The sequence below is a fragment of the Varanus komodoensis genome, unplaced genomic scaffold (assembly GCF_004798865.1).
Source record: "Varanus komodoensis strain SLA01 unplaced genomic scaffold, ASM479886v1 scaffold21, whole genome shotgun sequence".
NCBI lineage: Eukaryota > Metazoa > Chordata > Lepidosauria > Squamata > Varanidae > Varanus > Varanus komodoensis.
Window position 1 is genome coordinate 5,377,781 of NW_025335589.1, and position 24,520 is coordinate 5,402,300.

Sequence of the window (24,520 nt, forward strand, 5' to 3'; positions counted from 1 at the left end):
GTGATGTGGTAATTTTCCTGTTGTCACAATTCTTTAAGGTATTCCAGTAGTTTATGCCCTCTTTCGGAGGCCCATATGTTATGTGGAAATGCAGTGACAATGCATAAGGCTAAAATAATACATAATGAAACAACAGCATAGACAATGGGTCTAACAAAGCAGGGGAAAACTACATGTCAAAACAAGCATCTGATGTCATACTGTGATGTTTTCATCTATCTGGTCTTTACATTTACTTATGTCTCCATTTTTTCCTTGGTAGAGTTTCTAGGAGGGAAAAGCTCTAGAAGAAGAGGGGGATATAAATTGAGGTCTTAATACCAAGCAGTGGCAATGCATTGGAATGATGAAAGTATCTTTACATTACTGAGGTTTAACTTAGGTGTTTCAACTTGTTCTGCTATGTGTTTTTTCTGAGGCTTGTTTATCTATTGTACAATTCAGACTTGCCTATCTTGTTAGGTAGGTGCTGCTGAAGTTTCCAAAACTGCTAAGAGGATGATAGTACCATTATCATAATACATTTCTACTGTGTTACACCTATAGATGCTACCATTTAAGTATATGTGTAAATATATACATACTGTATGTGTATAAATATATATGTATACATACATGCTACATTTCAGCATATAGTACTTAATCACTCTCCAGTACTTTTTCAGAAACAAGTTGTGAATATAAATGATATTCCAAGTGGTCCATGGTATAAAAATAAATCAGTCTGATTATTGTTCAGAGGGCAGGGTTCTTTAAAGTGGCATTATCAGTTTTGTTTTGGCTTGACACTCTTGGAGAGCCTCATTAAAATTTCAGGGACGTAGAAAACACAGGTGTGTTTGGGTTGCTGGGTGAGTAAGAATTGTATCTAGGGAGGAGCTTGCTAAGATCCATTACCCAAACTGTTTTGTGACTGGCAGTTATATGAAAACTGTTTCATGATCCTTGGGAGGATGCTTAGAATTATACCATGATTTTGACAAGACATCTTATGAAAAGTATATGATATTTCTAAAGAAGTTAGCTTTGAATAATGTATACATAAATTATCTTCTTCATCTCATTTTTTAAGAGATTGAATATTGTGCAGCCCCTATGGAATGACAAACATTGCAAATGTCTGAAGTATTTATGGTGTGCTGAAAATTCCTGTTTGAATAATTATGACTCCACTGGGTGGAGTGCTTTAACTTATGTTTTAATTACCTTCAACCTTCTATTGGCCGACTTCTTTTGCCCTTCTCTCTTGCCCTCCATGTGACCTTTCCTGCACATACATAGCCTGAGGTCCCGGGTGATGGAGAGAAGCATCACAGTGGAAAGATGTCAGCTGCTACAGATTGCATATAGCCACCTTCCTAGCACATATGTAGCTCAATGGTTTATCTTGAATCTGGAGAACCTGATTTCAGATTTGATATAACTGTAACTTCACTTGGTTAGAAAGTAATGTTCTTTTAAGTTTCCTATATGCAGAGTAAATAAAATGTTTTTAAATGCTCAAAAGAAAATTTGATTGGAATTGTAAAGCCCAGGCAAAGATGAAGACAGTAGCCTTCTCCCAGTCTGTGTGCTATTGATGGTGCTGGGCTAAAGGCCTTCTCCAGCCAGCTTGCCCATTTTTGGTGCTGCTGGACATAAGTGCATGATCATAAAGGTATGCATGTATATAGCCCATAGGTCCAGATTGTATGAGCTGAGACCATAATGTGAAGTTAACTCATGGTTTGTGTTAACCTTGGCAGCCTAAAGTTAAAATCAAGAGAAAGAAATGTTTCTGGATGTGATGAGATGATGATCACAGTCAGTGGCACATTCTGATTGTCTAAACCATGGATTTGTCAATATGCATTCTCCAGCTGAGTATGAGGAGTTGGGAACAGCAATATGTTTGGTTTCATTTCTTAGTGGAAATACAGGGTTGTTCATTTTTTCCAAGGGTTTTCCATTAAGGAAGTTGTTGCTTCACTGCTTAGAAGTCTGTTTTTAGGTCTCCATAGTTGAATTTTCTGAGATGTTGTCTCTGTTTCTTAATTTCCCTATCAGTGGAGAAAGAGTCTTAAAGATGGGTTGGACTCATTCTATAATATTACTACCAGATTTTATAAAAGCAAATGTAAATGAGTTTCTCACAAGAGGAAAAAAAAAGTAGGGTATACATGCAGTGTCGTTGCTGTTGCTATTTCCCAGACATCAGTAGTAAATCTCTTCATTTTGCTATCACAGCTTAAAATCACAGATCTGATTTTGTTCATCTGGGAAGGACTTTCAGTTATTGGAGCTCTTTTGATCTGCATTCATAATTTCTCACCAGATTGTTTAGATATAGCTAAAATTAGAAAACAAATCTAATTATAATACTCATCTTCATGTTTGCAGGTTGATTACTCTTTAGGTATGTTGTGTCACTTCAAAGAGTACTAAGCTTACCAAACTGGAATAACTTGTTTGAAATTTCAAGTATGCTCCCTGTTCTTCCAACTCTAAAAGTATTGCAGTGTTCAGTGCCCTGTCCATAAGCTTGTACAATACTAATCAGTAAACTACTTTTGCACCTGATCTTTGGCTGTTTTTGTTAAGCAATTTTATACAACTGTTTACAAGCTGGTAAGATTCTTGTTTGGCTGAATATAATGATTAGAAAGCTCTCTTAAATATACAAGCATAGATGAGTGTTTTTTTCTGTTCTGTAACTGAAAACTATGTAATTCAGTTGTGAGTTGGGTTGGATGTTTTCAATATTGTTTGGGCTTTTTGCATAAGAATTATGCAAAACAATCATCTATTTATTCATTTAAAAGTTCATCTAAAATCTGGCAATGACTTCTTTCATTTTTGCTTTTCTAATAAAGTCTGTCTGCCTTTGTCTTGTGGCTATCTGAGCCTTGCATGTATAGGATTAAACATTTAAACTGAAAGAAAAAATATCAATTGGTTTATTTTTATTGGAATGATGTTTCATTTGCAGCCTGGGTGTATATAACCTGTTTCTGCTCCACACAAAAAATTTCTATAACATTTTAAATGTGTTTTTAAAACATACATTTTATTCTTAGCCCAGTTTACTATTGTTCTCATTGTAAGGTGACAGAAAGAGTGAATTGCCTGATCTGTGTGCATGTTATAGAAAGCACTGAGAGTAATATGAGTTGCATTTCTTTTTCTCATGCTGCAACTTGTATAACTTTGAGAAGGTAGTTCCCCACTCCTCCGTAGGAAATGTGTAAGCTCCTTTCTATCAAGCACTGCAGAAGTATGAAAAAAGAAACAGGCTTAAGGATGTGTCAAAATGTGTGATTACATAGTTTAGCGCAGGTCCAAACAAAATGCTGCTGGTACTTTAAATGTCTCCTGGGATATTCAGAAATTGATGGGATGGCTGGAAAGGGTGATGTTAACTAAAAAGGGAGGGTAAGTACAGCCTGAGGGTCACTATATCTACCAAATGGTAATTTACCAAGCTACCTACAAATGACAATACAATTGACTGGCTTCTGGAAGCAATCTCTGCTGTGTGGCCAGCTGCTGCTGCTGGTGGTGGTGGTGATACTGCTAAAAATGTTTTCAATCAATATTGGATTTTCAAGAAGTTTTGATTATTGGTGATACGAATGGAATTATAGACCCTAACAAAGATAAATCTAAAAAAGTGAAAGGGAGCAAGCTTCCTAAACATGCTTTTAATCATATGTACATGTTACATTTAGAAGATGCATTCAAAAGATTCAAAACTCCTAAAGCTAGAAAACATGCTTTTTTCCTGATAGACACCAAACCTACTCAAGGATTATGAATCTAGAGGCTGTAAGGGTCCAATCCAAGATACTTTCTGACCACAACCCGTTGGAGATAATATGGGGAGAAGAACAAGTTGGGGGAAGAAGATGGATAATTGTTAACAACTTTTTGTTACAAGGAGATATCTTGAAAAAGTCAGAAGTACTAGAAAAAATTTCTAGACTAAATGATACAGTGGCGTATCTATAGCTATAATATGGGAAGCCAGTAAAGCTTATATGAGAGGACACTCTTTAGCAATAATGTCAAAGAAAAAGAGAGAAATCAAAACAAAGTAAAAAACTTCTGGAACAAATTAAAATACTAGAGGATCACCATAAAAGATACAAATCAATCTTAACTGAACTCAGACAATTAAGAAACCAACCAGGCATGATAGAGACAGAGGAGATACAAAAGAAACTGAGATTGTCAAAACAAAAACACTTTGAAAGACATAGAAAAATAGATAAGAACTATAGTGGAAAATGTTGGAAATGAAACAGCTTGGATGGGAGTTTCTACCATATGTGGTGACCTTGTGAAATAATTAAAATATTTTAGAAATTCATGCATGTGAAAATACAAAAAAAAAAAAAACCCTTTAAAACTAACTTCTCTATGAGTTCTAAAAATATGCTTTTGAATATGATGCCAGCCACTTTTTTCAAAGAATGTCAGAGTTATTTAAATATATTACAACTGCAGCAAGAATTACTATTGCTTCTAAATGGAAAACACCAGAATCCCCAACAATTAAAGACTGGAAAAATAAGTTGGCAGAGTACACAGTGATGGAAAAATTAATTATGAAAATAGAAGACTGCATAAAGAACTTAATGACAAATGGAAATTATATTATAGCCAGTACAATTAATACTTTCACACTTCCAGTGGTGGTTCAGGTGGATCAGTGGTGGTTCAGAGGTGTGAGTAGAAAATGGCACTAAGAATGAGATTTCTTTATGAACTCGAGAATAGTCTTAGATAATGTTTAGAAACTTGGATGAGATATTGCTTAAGAGCCTCCTATATGTCATTTTAAGTTTAAGAACAGGACACATAATATCATAATCAAAATGTAGACCAAGTGTCATGGGGTCAGAATTTTATGATGCAAGGCACAATCAATATGTAAGTTGGGCTCATGTACACTCACTCCCAGTTTCTCTGAATACAAAAATGAGAAATTGTATGAGCTAACCACAACCCATTTTGCTCCTCCAATAATAAATGCCCTAGTAAGATTGAGTATTTTATAGAAAGGCATAATCCTCTTCTTATACAATGTTACCAGCATAGTTTCTGGTGCTTATTTATTTCATTTTTATTTAAGAATTTAAACTACCTCCTCACTCCCAAGATTCCTGGAAGCTTACAAACATGTGAAAATCAATATTCATAAAACATAATGGACAATAAAATGCAATAAAAGAAGCAAGTAAATTCTTTTGAACTTGCTCCTTATTCATTAAAAGCTAATCTGAGTAAGGAAGCTTCACAGTGCTTTCTGAAAGTCCGTAAAGTTGCAAACAGGTGGGAGCTCTACAGGCAGCTGATTCCAAATAAGGAGCACTTTTATGGAGAACCTCCATGGGTTATGATGAGCAGAAATCTGGAAAGTGTTTATTTTCCCTCAAATCAGCATGTAACCCTTTCAATTGACTTTATTGTTGCTTCTCAGTGTTCTGAAGGAAATCTAAGCATGCCAAAATAGCCTTGCTGGGACACAGGTTCATCTTGTCCAAAGTCCTGTGTCCAACAGGGTTTCCAGCAAACAAAGCTTGAAGGTGATAGTACTATAGTAAGACATTTGTGAAGAGCTTCCTTTGAAGGTGACCAGAAGGCATGTGGAGGTTAAGTGGGCTAATGAGATCACACCAATATTGTAACAGTTGCATTAGTCAGCCATTCACTTCCAGGTTTAAAATGCTACTGCTAATCTTAAAGGCCTCAGGTGGGTTTGGACCAAGTTATTTGGGGAACCACCAACACCAGTATTAACCTGCTCAGAGGATAATTTAAAAATATGACTACTCCCTTGCACTGTATAATGGGGCAGTTCCATTTGTGTTCTGCTGCTGCCTTCTGCGACATGTGTAGAACAGGCAGCCCCATGTGACACAGAAGAAACCACAGTGTGGTCCTAATATTGGCTACACACTACAAATGGCTCTGTTGAAGGAATATTTATTTATTTATTTATTTATTTATTTATTTATTAAAACATTTTTATGCCGCCCCATTCGCCGAAGCCTCAGGGCGGCTTACAACAATAGATAAAACCAATAAGTTAAAATATACATATAAAATAATCATAATAATTTAAAACACACATTATAAAATAAGCCGCCCTGGCCAGATAAAATTCAGTGGTATTAACATTTAAAATGTTGCTTAAATAAAAAGGTCTTTGCCTGGCGCCGAAAAACAACGACGGCGCCAGGTGGACCTCTCTGGGGAGCGCATTCCATAACTTAGGCGCCACCGCTGAGAAAGCCCTCCTCCGAGTAGCCACCCTCCTAATTTCTCTCCCGGAGGGCTCCCGGAGAAGGGCCTCTCCTGCCGATCTCAGGGGGCGACTGGGCATATATGGGTGTAAGCGCTCCTTCAGGTAACCAGGACCCAAGGAATAGACATACTAGTTAAGCAAACATGCCAATCTTGGGCTTTATGCAACGGTGTCATTCTGTCAGTGGAAGGGGAACTTTCATACGAATGGATATCCTACTGCAGCCTCATATGTAACTCAGAATCTATTCCAGAGAGTTGGGGAACATTTGGGAACAGATATGAGACTCACATTGGGAATACAGAAGATGAGGGGGCGGGGAGAAGCCCCACTGTGTGCGGGCAACTCAGGAGGTTCTTCCAGATTGCTATGTTTTGGTCACCATCAGCTGGACTGAAATAAATACAATATATGTAGCACTTATGGAAAAAATAAAAGTAGTGAATAACCAACGATCAAAATTATTTTCAAATAAATTACAAAAAGCCTCTTTAAAATATTCTTGATTTCCTTACTTCCTGTGCTGCTGCTGCAGCAGTAGCATCAGTTTCTGCCTTTATAAAAATGCAGACAGAGGCTTGACCAAACTGTCTAATATACTCCATTTTCTGTCTTTGTCCCCTGAGTATTGCTTCTGTTACTTTATGAATATGGAGCAGTTGAAATCACTGACTTGGCCGTAGGCCACTTTGTGCTGTATGCATAGCTTCTGTGAAGACCACTTTAATGAACAGTGTGGTGATGATGTGAATCAGAGATAAGCAGAGATTCAGCTTGGATGAAGGGTATGTTTTTTCTTCCTGTCTAGCTTTCTTAATAAGTCAAAACCTTGCCTAAATACTTGATATTTTCAATTTTCCATTCTAGTTAGTTTCACTGATTTTGTTTTGATAGCTAAAGGTCTGCATCCATTAAGTAACATCCATTCTATGAAGAGAAAAGTACTCAACAGCTTTGTATACATACAAGTGACTTGCTTTAAGGCTTATGCCTCTTGGTGAGGCAAAATAGTGGCTGCCGAAAATTCCTTGTAATGCATAAATAAGTTACTGATGTGATTCATGTAATAAATTGCTTTTAGAGCAGTAGGTCTAAAAACAGAAATGATCATTTGTGGATGTGTGAGTGACGATAACAAAACACAAAAAGAAATAGCAGACTCACTTTAGGAAGACATTATGAATATATTTTAATATTATAAAATATATATTCACATTCAATTCAAATCCTTGAATTTTATGCAGTGTATGACATGAACTTGCAATGCAATAGTATGCTGCTTTATTCACAGCTGAGTCCCTTTGTACCCAGTGGTTTTTTGTTCTATAGATGTATGTAGGATTTCATCATTAAAGCATTAGAGTAGTAAAAACTTGAAAATTTTATCATTTTGTATTTTAAAATATTTTGCATATCACTGAAAATTACTAGGAAATTATCTTACCTCTTAATCCTGTAACCATTCATCATTGGTTGCGTAGGAGTTATGCTTTTATGCTAGACAAGTGTCTCTGAAATCTCTGTGTTAAAGTATTAAAATTACATTGCAGTGAATTACCTCATTTAAACACAGGGCACACCATTTACACAATACTTTGTTTATTATAACAGCTGTTTAAGTTTCAGATAAAAAACTGGTAACCATCTGCCTTGGATGATTATGATTAAAGCTAATGATCTGACAATGATTAAGGCAATGACTCAAAGCACAGTTAACGTTGGAAGAAAGCCTTTGAATATCAAAGTGCATGTTTTTATGATGAAAGTGTAAGACCATCCCTGAATTACAGCAATGATTTATTTTCTATATATGGTCAATATTGACTATATTATTCTTAACATTCTTTAGCACTAACAACCTTCTCTCCTAACTTTCTTTTGTTTTTATATTCTAGGAATACTCTGCAGTGTTGCTTTTGTTAGATATGCTTTACAGAACTGTAAAGGTATCTATTTGATTGGAAAATGGAGAGAGGTCCATCTGTTTTATTTCTTTTTGTGGTTTAAAAGAAGTGATGTTGAAAGTTCTTCCATCCTGTGTAAATAACTTGCAATCCTACATTGCATCAGGCCCTAGGACTAGGTTTTTGTAAATTCTCTTGCCCTCCCACTTGCAAATTCTGCAACAGTGGCAAAGCTAAATTTGATCAACTGTCTGATTTGTGAGATTTATGGGAATATAAACAGGCAAATTGAGAGACTTGTGCATATTTAGGTAAATGTAACATAGGACTTTTCTCTGCTATGGATTCAAATCCATCTCTTCCTATCTTTTGCTATCTTTTGGATACTTAAAATTTCTGGTCTTCTAATAAAGTGAGAGGAACTGGAGAATTCCAATGCACAGACATGTTGCCACATTCCAGCATTCGATCATCTGTGCATGCAGGCAGCTGTTAAAAGAGTTCTATGAACACTGCCATGACATGCAATTGCAGAATTTAACAGTTCTGTGTTACAGTGAATGTAGAAATAAACTGTAGGAATCCCTTGAGTGGTTTTGCCTGCATGGTAATCCTGTATGACAATGCCTTCCTTTGTATTGTGCTATACGTGGAATTGTGTAGTTAGCTGTCTGCGTCTGGGCCCTCTTTCCATGGGGGCTGTGGGTAGAATCCATTGCCAGAAATAGCCTCTACAGTGTTAGTGTTCTGGCCAGTCCAATTATATATTAATAACAATTTCTGGAGCAGCAGTAGAATTTGGGCGAGTCTGTCTCAAATTTGCTTAAACACATGTGTTTGGCAGTACGTCTGTTTGGGTCCCCCCCACCCATTTGATAAACAGGGCCTTGCTCAGAAGTGGATAGTGAGAGCCTTTACGAAGTCTTGAATGGTTATGTTTTCTATATAATCCTTTAATGAACAAAGATATGGCTGCTAAACCAAATCAGTTTGTTTGTTTGAGCATATTGAGCAAAGTGTGGAGGAAGTTTGACAGCAGGAAGTCTAAAAATAGTTGTAAAAGTTTTGCACTTCAGAATGCTTGGGAATAGCTGGAAAATAAAACACATATTTGTCATATTCAGGTAGTCAAAATTTTTCCTGTCAAAAATGGTTTTCAAATCTGTGCATCTTCATTGGACAGTCCTGCCTGTAAAGTTTTTTATTTATAGCAAATTGCTTATGTTTCTGAACTTATGGAACTCTCTGCCACTGTAATTCAGAATTTTTATTTATTTATTTTTTATTTATTAAAACATTTCTATGCCGCCCCTTGCCAAAGCCTCGGGGCGGCTCACAACATTCCACAAGTTGATCTTTTTCCACTTCTACCAGTTCTCTTAGAATACTTTCATACCTTCTAGGAGCTGATATTAGTGGCTTAGGTATGAGATTACATCACTAGAGGCTTAAAAAATTATTAAAGGGATATTTTGAACATCATCATGTATTACTAATATTTACATGGGGGCAGTTATTTAGGACTTAAGAGACAGTGCTGCTGTTACAAGCTTTGAAGAAATTACTTTACCTTAGGCCAAATTCCCTAAATTTTAACTCTAGCCGAAAACCCTTACAACCCACTTCTGGATACATTCTTCCTTTGATACTCAAGTTCTTCCTGTTGGCTACCTGGATAGTTCATCTGGTTTTTATTGCCTGCTTGTATAATCTTCTGGCAATACCTGAGGGCAGCCCCTTGGCATAATACAAGCACCTGTTGCTGATTTTCAGTCACATAAGTGCATACCATAGAAAAAGAATAGATTAATATAGGTTAATATTATTCAGGCCTTCACTTTCTCTTAAGCTTTCCTCAAACCTCATGCATCAACTAAAAGACCTTCTTCCTCTCTCTCACCACAGACTAATGCTGACTCAGGCCCTGTCAACAGTTATACATTAACCGTCATTTTCCGTCTAGTCAGAATCTCCACCAATTACAACTGAATTTATCAGATTCAGGCGCCATCTAACATATCCAAAGTGATTGTTGCTCCTTTCTGATTGTCACCCAGCTGTGACTACACAAGTCTATGCAAGAAACAAATAAGGCGTAAGCCAAGTTAGATACATTGACTTCACACAACAATCCTTTCTTGGTAACTAGCAATGGTGGGTTTTCATGTTATCCAACCCAAATGATCGACCCCATTGTGTATACATGGAGTTCACTCTGATTACCATCAGTTATAGCTTCTCCACTAAGTGGCCAAGTGGCACTGTAGAGTGACTTTTACTGGCTAAGCCTTCCCATAGCACTGCTGGCCCTTTTGCAGTTGCCGTCTCTGAAGTGGCAGTCTTTCAAAGTGTTCCAAGAAGTACACTTGAGAACTTGTCACTGGTTCACCAATCTTGTTTCCTCATCTTCTTAATTTCATATCTATTCACCTGTAGCTGAAGCTCTCTGGGCTGAGTTTTGCATTTTTTTGGTTTATTTTTGTTAAGTAATTTTCAGAGTTCTGTAGGTGTGCATCTTAAATGTGTAGCCTTGGCTCATATCTGATTCCCTGCATGGTGTCAAGGCATAATCCATGGTCATCAACAAAACAAGGGTGCGGATAAATAAACTTGTTCTTTTGCTTCTCATTTGACAGCTATCAAACAGCAACATATCAAGTGAAACCATACTGTGTCACTACATGAAGTGGTGAGTAGATCACTCCCTTCACAGTGAAATACTTTAGGCAGGATAGGGTGGAAAAGCTGGAAAGCACTGAGAACAGTCAGGTCCAAACAAACAAAACAAGAAACAAAATCTAGAGGATCTCACTCTGAAGGGGGTGACCTGCATGCAATCCTTTCATACCAGAAAAGGTCTATTTGTGACTTTGCTTCTCATTTGACACCTGTCAAGTGAGAAGCAAAGCAAATATTAACATATTTATAGCTTTGAATTTTCAGTGTCTAGGAATGATGCCACCTGTACCTGGATGGAGACACTATCAAGGGTATTGCACATTCATCCAGGGTACTGGAATGATTACAACTGCACACAGCCACAACTCTGAAAATCATCATCATCTGCAGATCTAGGGTGAAAAACAAAGTGGGAGAACCAGTCACATCTGCCACATTGTACTGCTTTAGCACTATGAAGGAAGAGTTACTGGCTGTCATTTTTTGGAATCATAAAAACAAAAGGAAACAAAGCCATGGTGACCACAAAAAGAGTTGGGATTGCAACTATTTTTACAGCCATTGTAACTATGCAGACTACACAACGTACATCTTGCAGAAAACACACACAGGCAAAGACCTTTTTATTCAAACGTTATTTTAATTGTTAATATTATTTATTTATTTTATTCTTTGGCCAGGGTGACTTAATTTATACTGTTAAATTATATTGTTTTATGTTATTTATGATTGTGAGTCGCCCCGAGGCTTCGGCGAATGGGGCGGCATAGAAGTTCCCTAAATAAATAAATTATATATATATATATATATATATATATATATAGAGAGAGAGAGAGAGAGAGAGAGAGAGAGAGAGAGAGATTGATTTATTTCTTGAAAATGGAAAACAAATTATGGTTTGGACTGGAAAAAATAGGTGTCCTGCAAAGTGGAGCATTCCATTATCAAATGTTTGCAGATTTGCAAACTGCTACAACAGTTTAATTTCTATAATACATATGTTTCTTTTCATTAGTCACCTGATATACAACATGGTGGAACTATCAGTTAACATTTGCTATGCTTGTTGCATAGCTTGTTGAATGAGCTGCAATTATCCGTTTTAGCTTTGTGCTGTTCACCGCTTTGGAATCTGCTTAGATATGGAGTGGTATTCAAATAATGTAAGAGAGAGATAAATAGTATAATTTTTATTTTATAGCCTCAAATAGGTATATAGATGGTGTGACTTTAGTAGCATACTTAGCAGTGTTAAAATGCATGAAATGCATTAATTTCTCTTGTTAGAAATTGCATGTAATCAATTTTCTTTGCTTCTAGATGTTGCAGGGCAGTGTTTCAATGCTGTGTTTAGAAGATAAGCAGATTAGCACTGTGCCAGGGGACTGGTGTAATGGGTTGCCATTCAGACTGCACCATGAAACCACACACAAATGATCTCATCTCATTAGGTGATCGAAACCTTGATACAAGCATTTCAAGATTATTTCATGTGCTCTGAAATAGGAAAGCAGTGCTAAACTCTTCTCACTTGGGAAGAATTTTTTACATGCTTGTTCACAATGGAGAGTACAGCTGGAGAAATTTAGTGACAGGTAGAGAATGCTTCATGTTGGTGGTTCTTAAAAGAGTGAGATCTTGATAGGCTACTGATTCTTGAAAGGAAAGAATCTGGAGATTGGTCAATGCTTTGTTAATCTGAGTTGATCCATGAGTTTACAAGCAATCAAGCAATATGTAATATATTGAATTGACATACAATCAAGATTGTTGTGTTACAAGCAAATTGAAGAATAAAGGTGTCTAACTCAAGTGAGTGTGCCCAATCGCAGTTTATGGGCTAACATGCATGTGTAACACATACAAACACTGGCAGCAGGAATCATAAAATGGGAAGTGCAGGGCTTTGAATTTCTGCGAATCCCTGCCAGACTATTCAAAGCATACACAAAGTAGGGAATTCAGGCGAGTAGATTATAGATACTGAAGGACATATTACCTATCCAGACATAGGCCTGTTTTCTCTCTCAAGTTCCACCTGGTGTTGCTGGTAGCTATCTCCCTCACTGTCTGAAAGCTGCTGGTGGAGTGAGCTTAAGATATTGGGCTCAGTGCAAGCCGGGGCTGGAATAATGCTTGTGGCCTCTTCCTGACGCTAGTGGGCTGTTGTTGGTCTCTGCTGCTGAACAACCATTTATGCCATCTGCCTAAGATGAACTGAACCCAGTCCAAAGTGAAATACACTCAGCCTAGAGGTGCTACTGCTGCTTTTCCATTTTAGGTTGCAATTATGTAAAAATCAAAGACAGGGCTCCTTCTCCCCCTGCTATATGGATGGTACTAATAAATAGGGCTGTAAGTAAAAAGAAGGGAAAACTCTATCAGCTTGCCCTGCTAATGGTTTTACATTTTAACAAATTGTTTCATTTTATTTTTGAGGTGAATTGTGGGTCAGTGTGACCTTCCAGTGCCATCATCACACAGCCAAATGATGGTGGAAGAGCAGTGGAAACTGGGAGAAACTATAGGCTGTGTGTTCCCTTCCTTTGTACTCTTAGTTGGTTACTTGGTTTCCTTGTTCACTTTTGCAGAATTGATTGCATGATAGGTGCGTGTCTTGGCTTCTTTGCAAATGTTCCAGAATTTGTGTAGGTGAAGCAAGAACCTGCACTGGAGTACTTCAAACAGTAGTGCTTTGAAGAAAAGCACATTTCCCTGTCTCTACTTGCTTTAAGAAGTAATGCAGATGGGCAGGAATTCCACATAACTCCAAGATGCAGCTGTCATTCGTGATGGTTATTGGAGGGGGATAAAGTGCATATGTGGGAGAAGGTCCATTCTTGTGCTCTCTTGTCTTCCCTTCCCACTCCCCGTTGCTTTTACGCCTTTTCCTGGGTTCAAAAAATAAACCAGGAAGAGACAAAATTGACAAGTCTTAAGTAATCTGTATTCCCACTTTGTTTATACTGTGTGTATGCATTTCTTGTGCAATCATGTAATTTGAAACCAGTTTATTGCAATTAACTTCCTTTTAGTGTGACAGGAGCACATCATTGCATGGGTCTTCCCCAGAAAGGCCAATTGTTTCTGCAGTACCAAGTCATAGGATCATAATAATCACAAAAATAATATATGTTGAGTTGGGGTTCAGGAAGAGGGAAGAAACACCCAGAGGTCGCAGTACAAAGACTGCAAGCCAAAAATTACAACATGAGAATGGAGTAAGCAGCCCTCATTGCATACAACAGCTTAGTCAGTGCTTAGCATTAAAGCTGTTGGAATGTTAGACTGCTGCTGTTTCACAGTTCTGTAGAACTTATGCTGAAGAAGCAAACCTTGTTGATGGATTATTTGCATTTCTCCCTTTTAAGGCAAAGGCATCAGTGGCAGTCTTGGCTTTAAGAGCTCAAGGTAAGTTTCTTCAGAAGAATAATGGATAAACCACAACTTGGGAAATTCATGCAGGCTAGCCATAGTATTGAGAGGTAGTACAGCTGGCAGCAAGTGAGGACTTGTCTCATCAGGGTGGACTGCAAAGTATCTATTTTAACCTCTAAGCAGTTTTCTGTGGCTAAAGGGAGCTCAGGAATGCAGCTTGGAATCCAGCATTGAAATTTAAAAATGTGTGCGTGTTGCTATCTGGAATATCTCTGATCCTCTGAAGCCAGCCAAACCTGAAACTTCATTCTGGTGTGAGAAGATGCAGTGCCTTGGTGATTAACTGGGAAAGAGTAGCTTGCAGAGAGGGGCAGCATCTGTTTCTTCTTTCAGAAAAGCAAAATCATGTGGCTACAGTGTAAAAGTGGGGGAAGGATTTTTTTTAACCAGAATTTGCAAGGAGAACTGAGACCATTTGCCAAATGTTGTGAGCTGTACTATTTTGAGCAGCAGTTTACGAATAAGGAATGTGCAGTATTGGCAAACCTTTAGAGTTGGTAAAAGTGTTGAAGTGAAACATATGTCCATTGGTCTGTGCAGTATAATGCTTACTCTGACAAAAAACCTTGGATATTTATGTGCTTTCTCTCTTGTGTATGTTAACATATTTGCTGTTAGTATACAGATATATCAACAAACTTGTTCTCCAACCACCCGTCCTTATGTAGCCAAAATTGCACCAGCCATATATACAAGAGCAAACATGCTGGCAAGATTGGAGGTACCACATGGTTTGCAGAACAGCATTTTAGAGGGAAAGACACCTAAAAGTGGGTGGGTATACTCAGTACTACTCACGACTAGAATGCGCACAGAAAGGGCATGGCTCAGAACCAAGACTATGCTATCCCTACAGCCTGTTTTTGTACTCTCCTCCCTCTATTTAGAATGTTTTAGTGTTTCTTTGCTCAATGAACTCTTAAGCCAATAATGCAATAGATAGTGGAGAGCCAGTGTGGTGTAGTGGTTAAGAGCATGGGACTGGGACTCAGGCGACCTGGGTTCTAGTCCCCGCTCAGCCATGGAGCCAACTGGGTGACTTTGGGCCAGTCACAGACTCTCAGCCCAACCTACCTCACAGGGTTGTTGTTGTGGGGATAAGATGGCTGAGGAGATGTAAGCTGCCTTGAGCCCTTTATAGGAAAAAGGCAGGATATAAATCGAAAAATAAATAAAATAAATAAATAAAATAATAATATTCAGAATCTTGGAACAATATAAAACATTACAGTTTGGATTATTAATGAAATCAGGCAGTGGTAATAATTTTAAAAGTTAATGAAAAATATTATTTTCACCAGCCAGTCACATTAATCAGAAGGTCAACCTAACTTGCCTAGGGACAGAGTTTACCATAAGACCTTAGATGATGAGTGCAAATTTGGGGCGGGCTGGGGTGCCCTTTTGGATACCCAATTCCAACTCATTTAGGGGACCTCCCCTGCCCTAGTGCCCTATGTATGTGCTGGACCACAACTCTCATAATCCCTGTCCAGCACAACCATTCAATTAGTAGGTATTGTAGAAATTGTAGTCTGGAACAGAAATGTACTGCATTAAGAGAATTTTCCAATGGAATACAGGACTTGTGAATGTTAGCACAGTACTGAAAAGGGATGAGAGAACCCTACTTTTGCAAGCCTGAAACTGATGAGACAAGCCCTAAGATGCATTGAAACAACGAATTTTCTCTTTTGTTTATATATTAAGAGTTCTTTTAAACTCTACTTTTCTGCCAAAAAATGTTCTAAGAATGCTTTACCAAAGATTAATAATGAGAAAGTCCCTGCCTTCAGGTTTACAGTCTAAAAGACATAATACAAAAGGAAGGGGGATTGGAAGGAAGGAGAGGGAGACCAAAATGGCAGAGAGAAGTGAAATGAGCTCCCAGCAGTTACTCATTAGCCATGTTTGCAGGACCAGGTTGGGCTTCACCTTGCCATGATGTGCCTCCTAGGAGGCAGAGGTTATGGCTGCTCAGAGGTGCTTGGTTCTTAATATTCAGAATGGCAAAGAATCAAAGCCTACATGTGATTGTTTTCTTATGCTTCTGTGTTGTGATTATACTAAAAGAAAACCCCAACTGACAAGTGCCATCTATACTTGGCAGTGTGCCAAAACAAAACGAGAAAACAAAACTAAAGAAACCCCAAAGTGATACATTACAATTTTAGAATGGCATTAAGAGTTCTGTCTAAAGTAAATAGAAAACAAATGAGCATAAACTGAAAACAGCCAAACTCCTTAAGTGGCAAAACACTAATAATAGCAGAGTAAGATGACACAACTCTTAGGTGGTTCATTTAAAAAAGGCAAGTGAGTCAATAATGCAGAACTACAGGATGTTGATGGAAGGGACCTTTATAGATACATATCAGTAGTGAACATCAAATATTTTACAAATACAGATACAGTGTTAACAACTAAGCAGGAGAACTTCATAGCAACCTAGTACATAGAAATGTGTTTCAGTCACACTTCTACATCTAAGTTATGAATAGACATTCTGATTACTGTCTTGAGGTTCTGTCTGTAAAGATGGATTGTTGGAATTACCTGCTTTTAGAGTAGCTACTTGATTTACTTAAGGCACAATCCTATCCAAGTTTAGGTAGAAAAATGGTCAACAACTGTCAGCATGCCTTAGCTAGCCCAGCTGGCTAAGTCATACTACTAATTATGGGTCCTTTTCTGCCTATATTTGCATAGGGTTGCATTTGTAGGGACTTAAGAAGCTTCCTGATCCAAGGTCAGACCATTTGTTAATGCTACCCAGTATACTGTACTACAGTTGGTGAAAGATGGTCAGGCAGAGGACTTGTCTGTCTCATAGCTGCTGCTTTGTTAAGTTTGCAATGCAGAAACCAGGGTTCTGGGTCCCCCTGGATATCCCCAACTGGCCATGCCTTGTTTTGCAGCCATGTATCATTTTCTTCAACCACCAATCATTCAATATTTTCTTGGCTTTGGAGCAGTTTTTTAAAGGTTGGAGTGCCTTTCCCAAGGCTCAGTTACTGTTGGTAGGAACTTGAAACTAAATAAGCTAATATTTTTGTCCCCTTCTACCTCTGAAATGTGACCTCAAGAGCTTCTCTGAAATGGAATTTGGCCTTCAAGCCCTGCATTGCAAGTTTAATCAAAGTTGTGTTTGCCTTAGGAATTGAAATGGCAGAGATGGGCTTGAATAATCAGAGTGTTTAACACCATTGTCTTTAAATAGTTTTTAACTGAAATTAGCTATCTTTATGTTGCTTTCTTGTAATTTTGCACAGCCCCTGTTAATGAACTTCTCAAATGCAGTGCATCCATTTTCCATCATGGCTTGTGTCTGCAGTAGTTCCATTAAGTGATACAGGGTGGAAATTTTTCTGATGTTAATTTTTCATGGATTTTTTCCACACCATATCTGTCTGTGTTTAACCATACCTGACTAGGCTGTTTGTACTGCAGTCAGTCATGTTTGATGGACTAAATAAAGAATATGAATTTCTATAAGTTATTTTTCTAAGTCAAGCATTGGCAAATTCTACTGTTAAAGTTGCCTGTGGGGAGAACTGAAAAACAAGGTATACTAAGCCATTCCTGTGTATACTGCAATTGGTTTCTGGCTAGACCTGCATCAGGCTTATATATAGCGTACTTGTCCTATATTACTAACATTCTTCAGCAACAAACCAAAGGAAAACTGTGATTACAGTTTGTATTATTTAAGAATTTTAAGAAGAATCATGCCGGCTGAAACCAAGGGTCCATCTAGTCTAGCATTCTGCTCACAGTGGCCATCCAGTTGTCCATGGGACTCCACATGTAGGACATGAGTGCAAAAGCACCTTTCTTCCCATGTTCCTCAACCTGTGCTAACAGACCTACATCCATCTTTTAGTGAAACAGAATGTTCAGCTGGTTGTTCTCAATCATATTTTTCCTCAATTTGAAACGGAAGTGATAAGTAATTCAGAGTAAATGAAGCTGAAAGCACTACAGTTACCTCATCAGAAGAAAATTAAACTGTTGATATATATCAGATCTCTTTGGGTATATATCCTAAACACACTGAGTTCTTTCAGCTGTAAGTCATTTTTGGTCAAATATAACCAAGAAAGCATCATAATGAAGTATATGCTAATAGGTTGTATTGCTACAAAGTTATCCCAATAAAATAATTTCCATATAAAGCTTTGAACATGCTTGAATATAACATTTAAGCTACAGTGTATGGTTAATTTAATCTCACCATAAGCAGATATTTCAGTTCAAATACTTTGTAGCAATTGGAAAACTTTTAATATATTTATTCCACAAAATATTAACATGTTTATTAATTATGGAATATTTTGTGTGCTTATTGAGAAAGAAGTGCATTGGAGAGTAGAATGAAATGAAACATGCTAAATCTACTGTTTCTGGAATATCCATGCTTCTGGCTCTATTAGTTTGGTAGATGTGCTTCATGATTTATGATAGGAAAAAGGATGACTTCTTCAGAACACAGAATCTTGTTCATAAGAGCAAAAAGGCAGCAATGTGGGATCAGATCAAAGATCCACCTAGTTAAGCATTTTGTTCACAAGGTGGCCAAACAGGTGCCCACAAGTAGGACATAAGTGCAACAACACCCTCCTGCCCAAGTGCTCCAGCACTTAGTGTACGTTGGTATACTGCCTCTGATCCTGCAGGCGGCATGTCTCCATCAGGACTAGTAGCTATTGAAACCTTCTCCTCCATTAATTTCTCCACTAAATTATCAATACATCTTGTAGTAGTGAATTCCATGCTTTTAATTCTGTGTGAAAGAAGTATGTCCTTTCTTCTCTTCTGTATCTTTCCCCAAGCCAGCTTCATAGAATGACACCAAGTTCTAGTATTATAGGAGAGGAAGAAAAAGTATTCTAAGTGTGTTTGCACCATATTTGTATAAGAGAAGTTGGCAGTCTATTTTCAGTTCCTTTCCTAATTATGTCCAACATGGAATTTTTCACAGCAGCCACATACTGCATTGACATTTATATAAAGTTTCCACCACAATCCCAAGATCTCTTGGTTAGTTACTGCTAACTCAGATCCCATCAGCTTATACCTGAGGTTGAGATGTTTTGCCTTATTTTATATCACTTTGCCTTGCTTACATTGAAGCACATTTCCAATTTTGATACCCAGTCTCCCAGTATGGAAAGATCGGAAGGCATTGTTGACATGTTTTGTTTCAGTCAATCCTTTGATGAATGCCTTTTTGTCCCATTTTTGTTTTAATCAGTATAAATAATTTGGTCTCATTGGCAAACATGTTCATTCCACTGCCCATTCCTAATTCCAGATCATTTGTGAATGAGCTGAAAAGCACTGGTCTGTATGTGTATTTCTGTGGGGCTCTGCTGTTTATATTTATTTAAAATATAAGGCTTTTTGCGAATGGGGCGGCATAGAAATGTTCTAAATAAAAAAATAAAATAGTTCTGTACCATTCTTATTAGCCTATCGGCTCTCTGGACTGTTTATAAGATTAAAATATAACAATAACTCAACCTATCAACAGTAAACAAAAGCAAATGACAAATAATCCATGAAAGATATTTGACAATAACAAATGAGGACTAGAACCCACATTGCTTGAGTCCCAGACCCATATTCTTAGCACTACATCACACTGGCTCTTAGAATTTAGCAGCATAACTTCCTTAAAAAAAGGTCTGTTTCACTGGCCATTCCTGTACAGAGGCTGATCTCGGGGGTTCTGGGATGGATCCCATCTGGACCTAGTGATTTATTAACTTTCAATTTTACACTAAAGTGAAAGTGTCATTTTCCCCACTATTTGCCTCAGTTCCTATAACTCTTTACCTTGAAAACATCTGTATCTATTTTGTACCTTACCCAGTGAAGACAAATGAAAAGAACTCTTTCAGTTTTCTTTAATCCTATCTTTCTCAAGTATTCCTTTAATCCATTGTTGTCAAGCTACCTCCTTAGCTGGCTTCTAGTTTCTGAAATATTTAAGGAATTCTCCTTAGTTGGTCTTGATGTAGTTAGCAATATCACCCTCAAAACGATTTCTTTCCTCTCATGGTCTGCTTGTAGCTCCTTTTGCAAGGTCATGCTCCCTGTTATTTTCTTCATTTTAGCAAAGCTTGCATTTTCTGAAGGAAGCCTTCCGTTCTCTAATACTTTCCTTGACCATGCTCATTAACTACGCTGGTGCTTGCTTGGACTTGGTGGTACATTTCCTAACCTGTAGTGTACATTCTAGCTGAGCTTCTGTTATTATAGTTTTGAGTAAGCTCCGAGCTTTGAAGGTATTTAGCTCGCTTGACACCTCCCTTTCCTTTTTTTACTAGATCTCTTATTTTAGAGGTTTCTTTTCTTGAAATCAAATTTGACTATGTAGGACTTCCTTGGCAATTTTCAGTTAAATACGTATTACATTGGATAGTACTATGATTACTGTGTCCATTTGCTTCAACATTTACCTCTTGTGCTAGGTTCTAGGTGACACTACTTAGGATTAAACTCAGGTCACTTCACTTCTGGTTAATTTCATTTCTAACTTGTTCAGGCCATCAAAGAATTTAACCTCCTTGTTTTGACTGGAACATATATTTATCCAGGCAATGTGAGGGTAATTGAAGTTGTCTTCAATTATAGCACTTCCTTGTTTGGCAGCTTTCCTAATTTCATTGGTGAGAGAGCACTGAACTGTAGTGTTGTATTTAGAAATACTTAGGGTTGAATTCTTACTTCATTGTTCCAGCAAACATAGCATCAATCAGTATTGAAATGTGTCTTTCCCCTTAGAAAATAATGCTGTATCTGGTGTGTTTGTATAAAGCTGGCTTCCTAAACCTGGTGCCCTCCAGATGTGGGGGTCTACAACTGCTAGCAGATAGGAACAATTGCATGCTTGTCCTGCACACAAACCATGTGCTCTACTACAATGCTATTCTTCTCATTCTTGGTGGGGAGGTGGGTGAAGCCTTACAATTTGCTAACTGTAGGAACAACTACAAAGTGTAGTACCCTGCATTGTGTATAGATTTCTTATATAGGACTCCTGTGAACCACTATCTTTTTACCAGCATTACAGGTGTCCTGTTATGCTTATAGGATGGAAAATTGTAGTACACATCTTCCCCTGAATTGGATTGACTGTAGTCAAATAAATCACAGAACACTGAAAGACAGTTGAATACAGGCCAAAGAATTGAAACATAACATAGAAACAGAGCGAATCAGAAGGGACCTCCCGGACCATCTAGTCTGACCCCTGGCTCCAGCCGGCTCTGCTCACAACATGCCCACCATGTGCATGTCCAGCCTATCTTTGAACACCCTCACCGATGGGGCCTCAATGACCTCTCATGGAAGCCCATTCCACAGCCTTGGGGTCCTAACTGTCAGGAACTGCTTCCTGGCATCTAAATGGAACCTTGGTTCCCTGACCTTTGCTCCATTGGAGTGAGTCCTGCCTTCCTCTGCAGGGGAGAACAGGTCTCTACCCATCTTCATGTGACATCCCCTCACATACCTGTATATTGCCAACATATCCCCTCTGAGTTTCCTCTTCTCCAGGCTGCAGAGACCCAGTTCCCTCAGTCTCACCTCATTGAGTTGGGACTGTGGATCAGGACATTTCTACATTAATCAAAGATACTTCTTATGTAATGCTTCAAGTAGCTCTGGTGGAACTAATTAACAAGATGCAGGATGTAGAACCAGACTGTGGATTGAAGCTATATAACTGTAGCCTCCTTAATGTAGGGTTCTTGTGACAAGGACTCCAAGATAGAAGGGGCTTGCTCCCCACTCCACCCTAATATCTTGCCTGATGATGACTTCTGGAGAACTTGAAAACATACACAGACAGGATTTTGTGACTTGGACTTCTGGGAGTTAATGGAGATATTACAGAGATACCTTTTGGAAATGTTCATTTAGAATTTTTCTTCCAGCGATCACAGTATCTTCACTTTTTGTGACTTGGAGAATTCCAAATTTAGCTTTCAGTAGCATGATCTTACACTGGATTTTATATCACCTTAAGCTGGAATGTAATTCTCTGAGGGTACATCTCCTCCAGCTACTAGCTGAAGCTACAAATGTAACAAAAATTAATGCACTATCTAAAATTACTTCCAGTTATAAAGACTGTAAAGTTTCTGTCTCCTTTTGTTTTGCCAGATTTTGAATGTGGATTGTGAGTAGTTATATTATCAAAAATGGGAGATCAACCATGATTTGTTTCTTCTTCTCAGCAGCCTTTGGGAAGACAGCAGGTACAGCCTGAAACCATCTCAGTACCTGGTGAAGCCCCATTTGAACGTGTGTAGCCCCATCCACTGTAACCAAATGAATACCCTGTGGCTTTAGTATCAGCCACATTTTTGCTCTCCCTCCCTCTGTTGTTTTTTTTTGGGGGGGGGAGGGGGTTCATTGTCTTGCCTGCTGAATAGTTCTGGAGGTCCCAAAAGCTTGCACAGTGTTTTGAATTGACTCCATCAATATATTGTAGTAGTAATGGATTTTGAAAATCATACAGGAAGTACATAAACTTTACCTCTTCAGTTCTGAACATCTGGGAATCAGGGTAGGGTAAGGTGCTGCATCGGGGGGACAAGCCAGTGGTGTGACCTATGCTTGGAATCTACTTTATGCAAACAACTTTGGGAAGTTTTCGTCTCTGTCATCCTTTCAAGATGATTATTTTCTGACTTTTCTTAAACATCAAAAACACTGTTCATTTTAACTTTGTTTTTCTGAGTGTCATGCAACATGGAAGCATTGTTTCCTTGCTAAGAATTATCAATTAAATCTACTGCCTGATGTCTCCTTAAAAAGAAAGAATCCTGCTGTTTTCTTGGTGTGTAAAGGCATGCATGGGGAGAGACTTAAACAGGATTTCCTTTCCCTGTTTTTCCTTGGTGTTGTGTCAGAAGGCCCCAGTTTCAGGAAGACAGGAAGTGAAAATCGTTCTGAACCTCTCCAAATGCACTTCAGTTCATGGGACTAAGAGGCTCTTAGAACTGCTATATTGTTGCTGCCAAGTAAAAGAATTTGGGAAAACTGGATGAAGATTACAAACAGTGCAAATAGGAAGAACAAAAGTTTTTCCTCATGAGACCATATAAAATGGTTAAGACCATGGAGGCCATCAAATCCCACCCCTGTGATCAATGCAAGATCAATGCAGAATAGAATTACAATAACTCTGATAGACTATCATTTGACTTCTGCTTAAGTCGAAAATTTTGAATTGAAAAAATTTCCAGTGTAATTTGCACAGGGTCATTAGCATAAGGAAAAATCCATTTGAAGCAGAAACCACCATAGATAATCTTATTTTTTTAGGAAACAACAAATCTTTTTTAAAAAGTATTCCAAATTCCTTTCTGTCCTAGAACACCACAAATATTCAATGGGAAAAAACAAAGCACTGGAACAACTGTAAAAAATTTACAATAGTATGTAGTTTCTTTACATTGTTTACATTTAGGACCCCACACATACATACACTTTTTAATTTTGGGACTGGGCATGACGTACTGAAAACCATTGATCTGTTTCAACAGATTTTCCCTTTCTTTCATGAAGATTGTTTGGACACTTTCAGTTTTATTCTCACTATCAGGTCTTTTTCACTCCGATAATAAATATATGTATTTTAGTAGCGTGTGTGTGTGCATGCTAGGAATAATCACATGGAAAACACTAATTACAACTTTTAAACTGCCTAATACTGTATTTGCAATTGACATACATTCATTTTTACTGATAAAATGGAATAATAAAGCACTGGTGTAAAGATCTTCAAGAAAGCATGAAGAAAAAAACCCACCATCTTCCATGACAATCTGAACAGCTCTTACCATTCAGAGGTTTCTTCAGATCTTTAGCTAGCATCTATTCCACTGCAAATTCTGTTCGGGAGTTCTAGTCCTGCTTTCTGGAGGAACAGAGAACAACTTTTCCAAGTTTTCTGCCTGATAAGAAATTTCAGATGTTTGAGAACTGCTACCTTCTCTTATTCAAGCCAGGCATGCCCAGATTTTATTTCCTGATTGCTCAGTGTCTTGTTCAGAGCCTCTCAGTGCACTGCAGTTTGTTGATATAATTATTAAGATGTGGGTACCCAGAAACCCAGATGTGGGTACCCAATATTCAGGGTGGAGCCTGCTCAATGCAGGACGGCAGAATGATTAATTCATGTAATCAGCATAGT

At 37.9% G+C, this 24,520-nt stretch overlaps 1 protein-coding gene across 4 annotated transcripts in view; it reads left to right on the top strand.

Annotated features, from left to right (window-relative positions):
• The window catches only part of GAB1 (GRB2 associated binding protein 1), an 86,508-nt gene that overhangs the window by 24,753 nt on the left and 37,235 nt on the right, over nt 1-24,520 (top strand). The window lies entirely within an intron of this gene.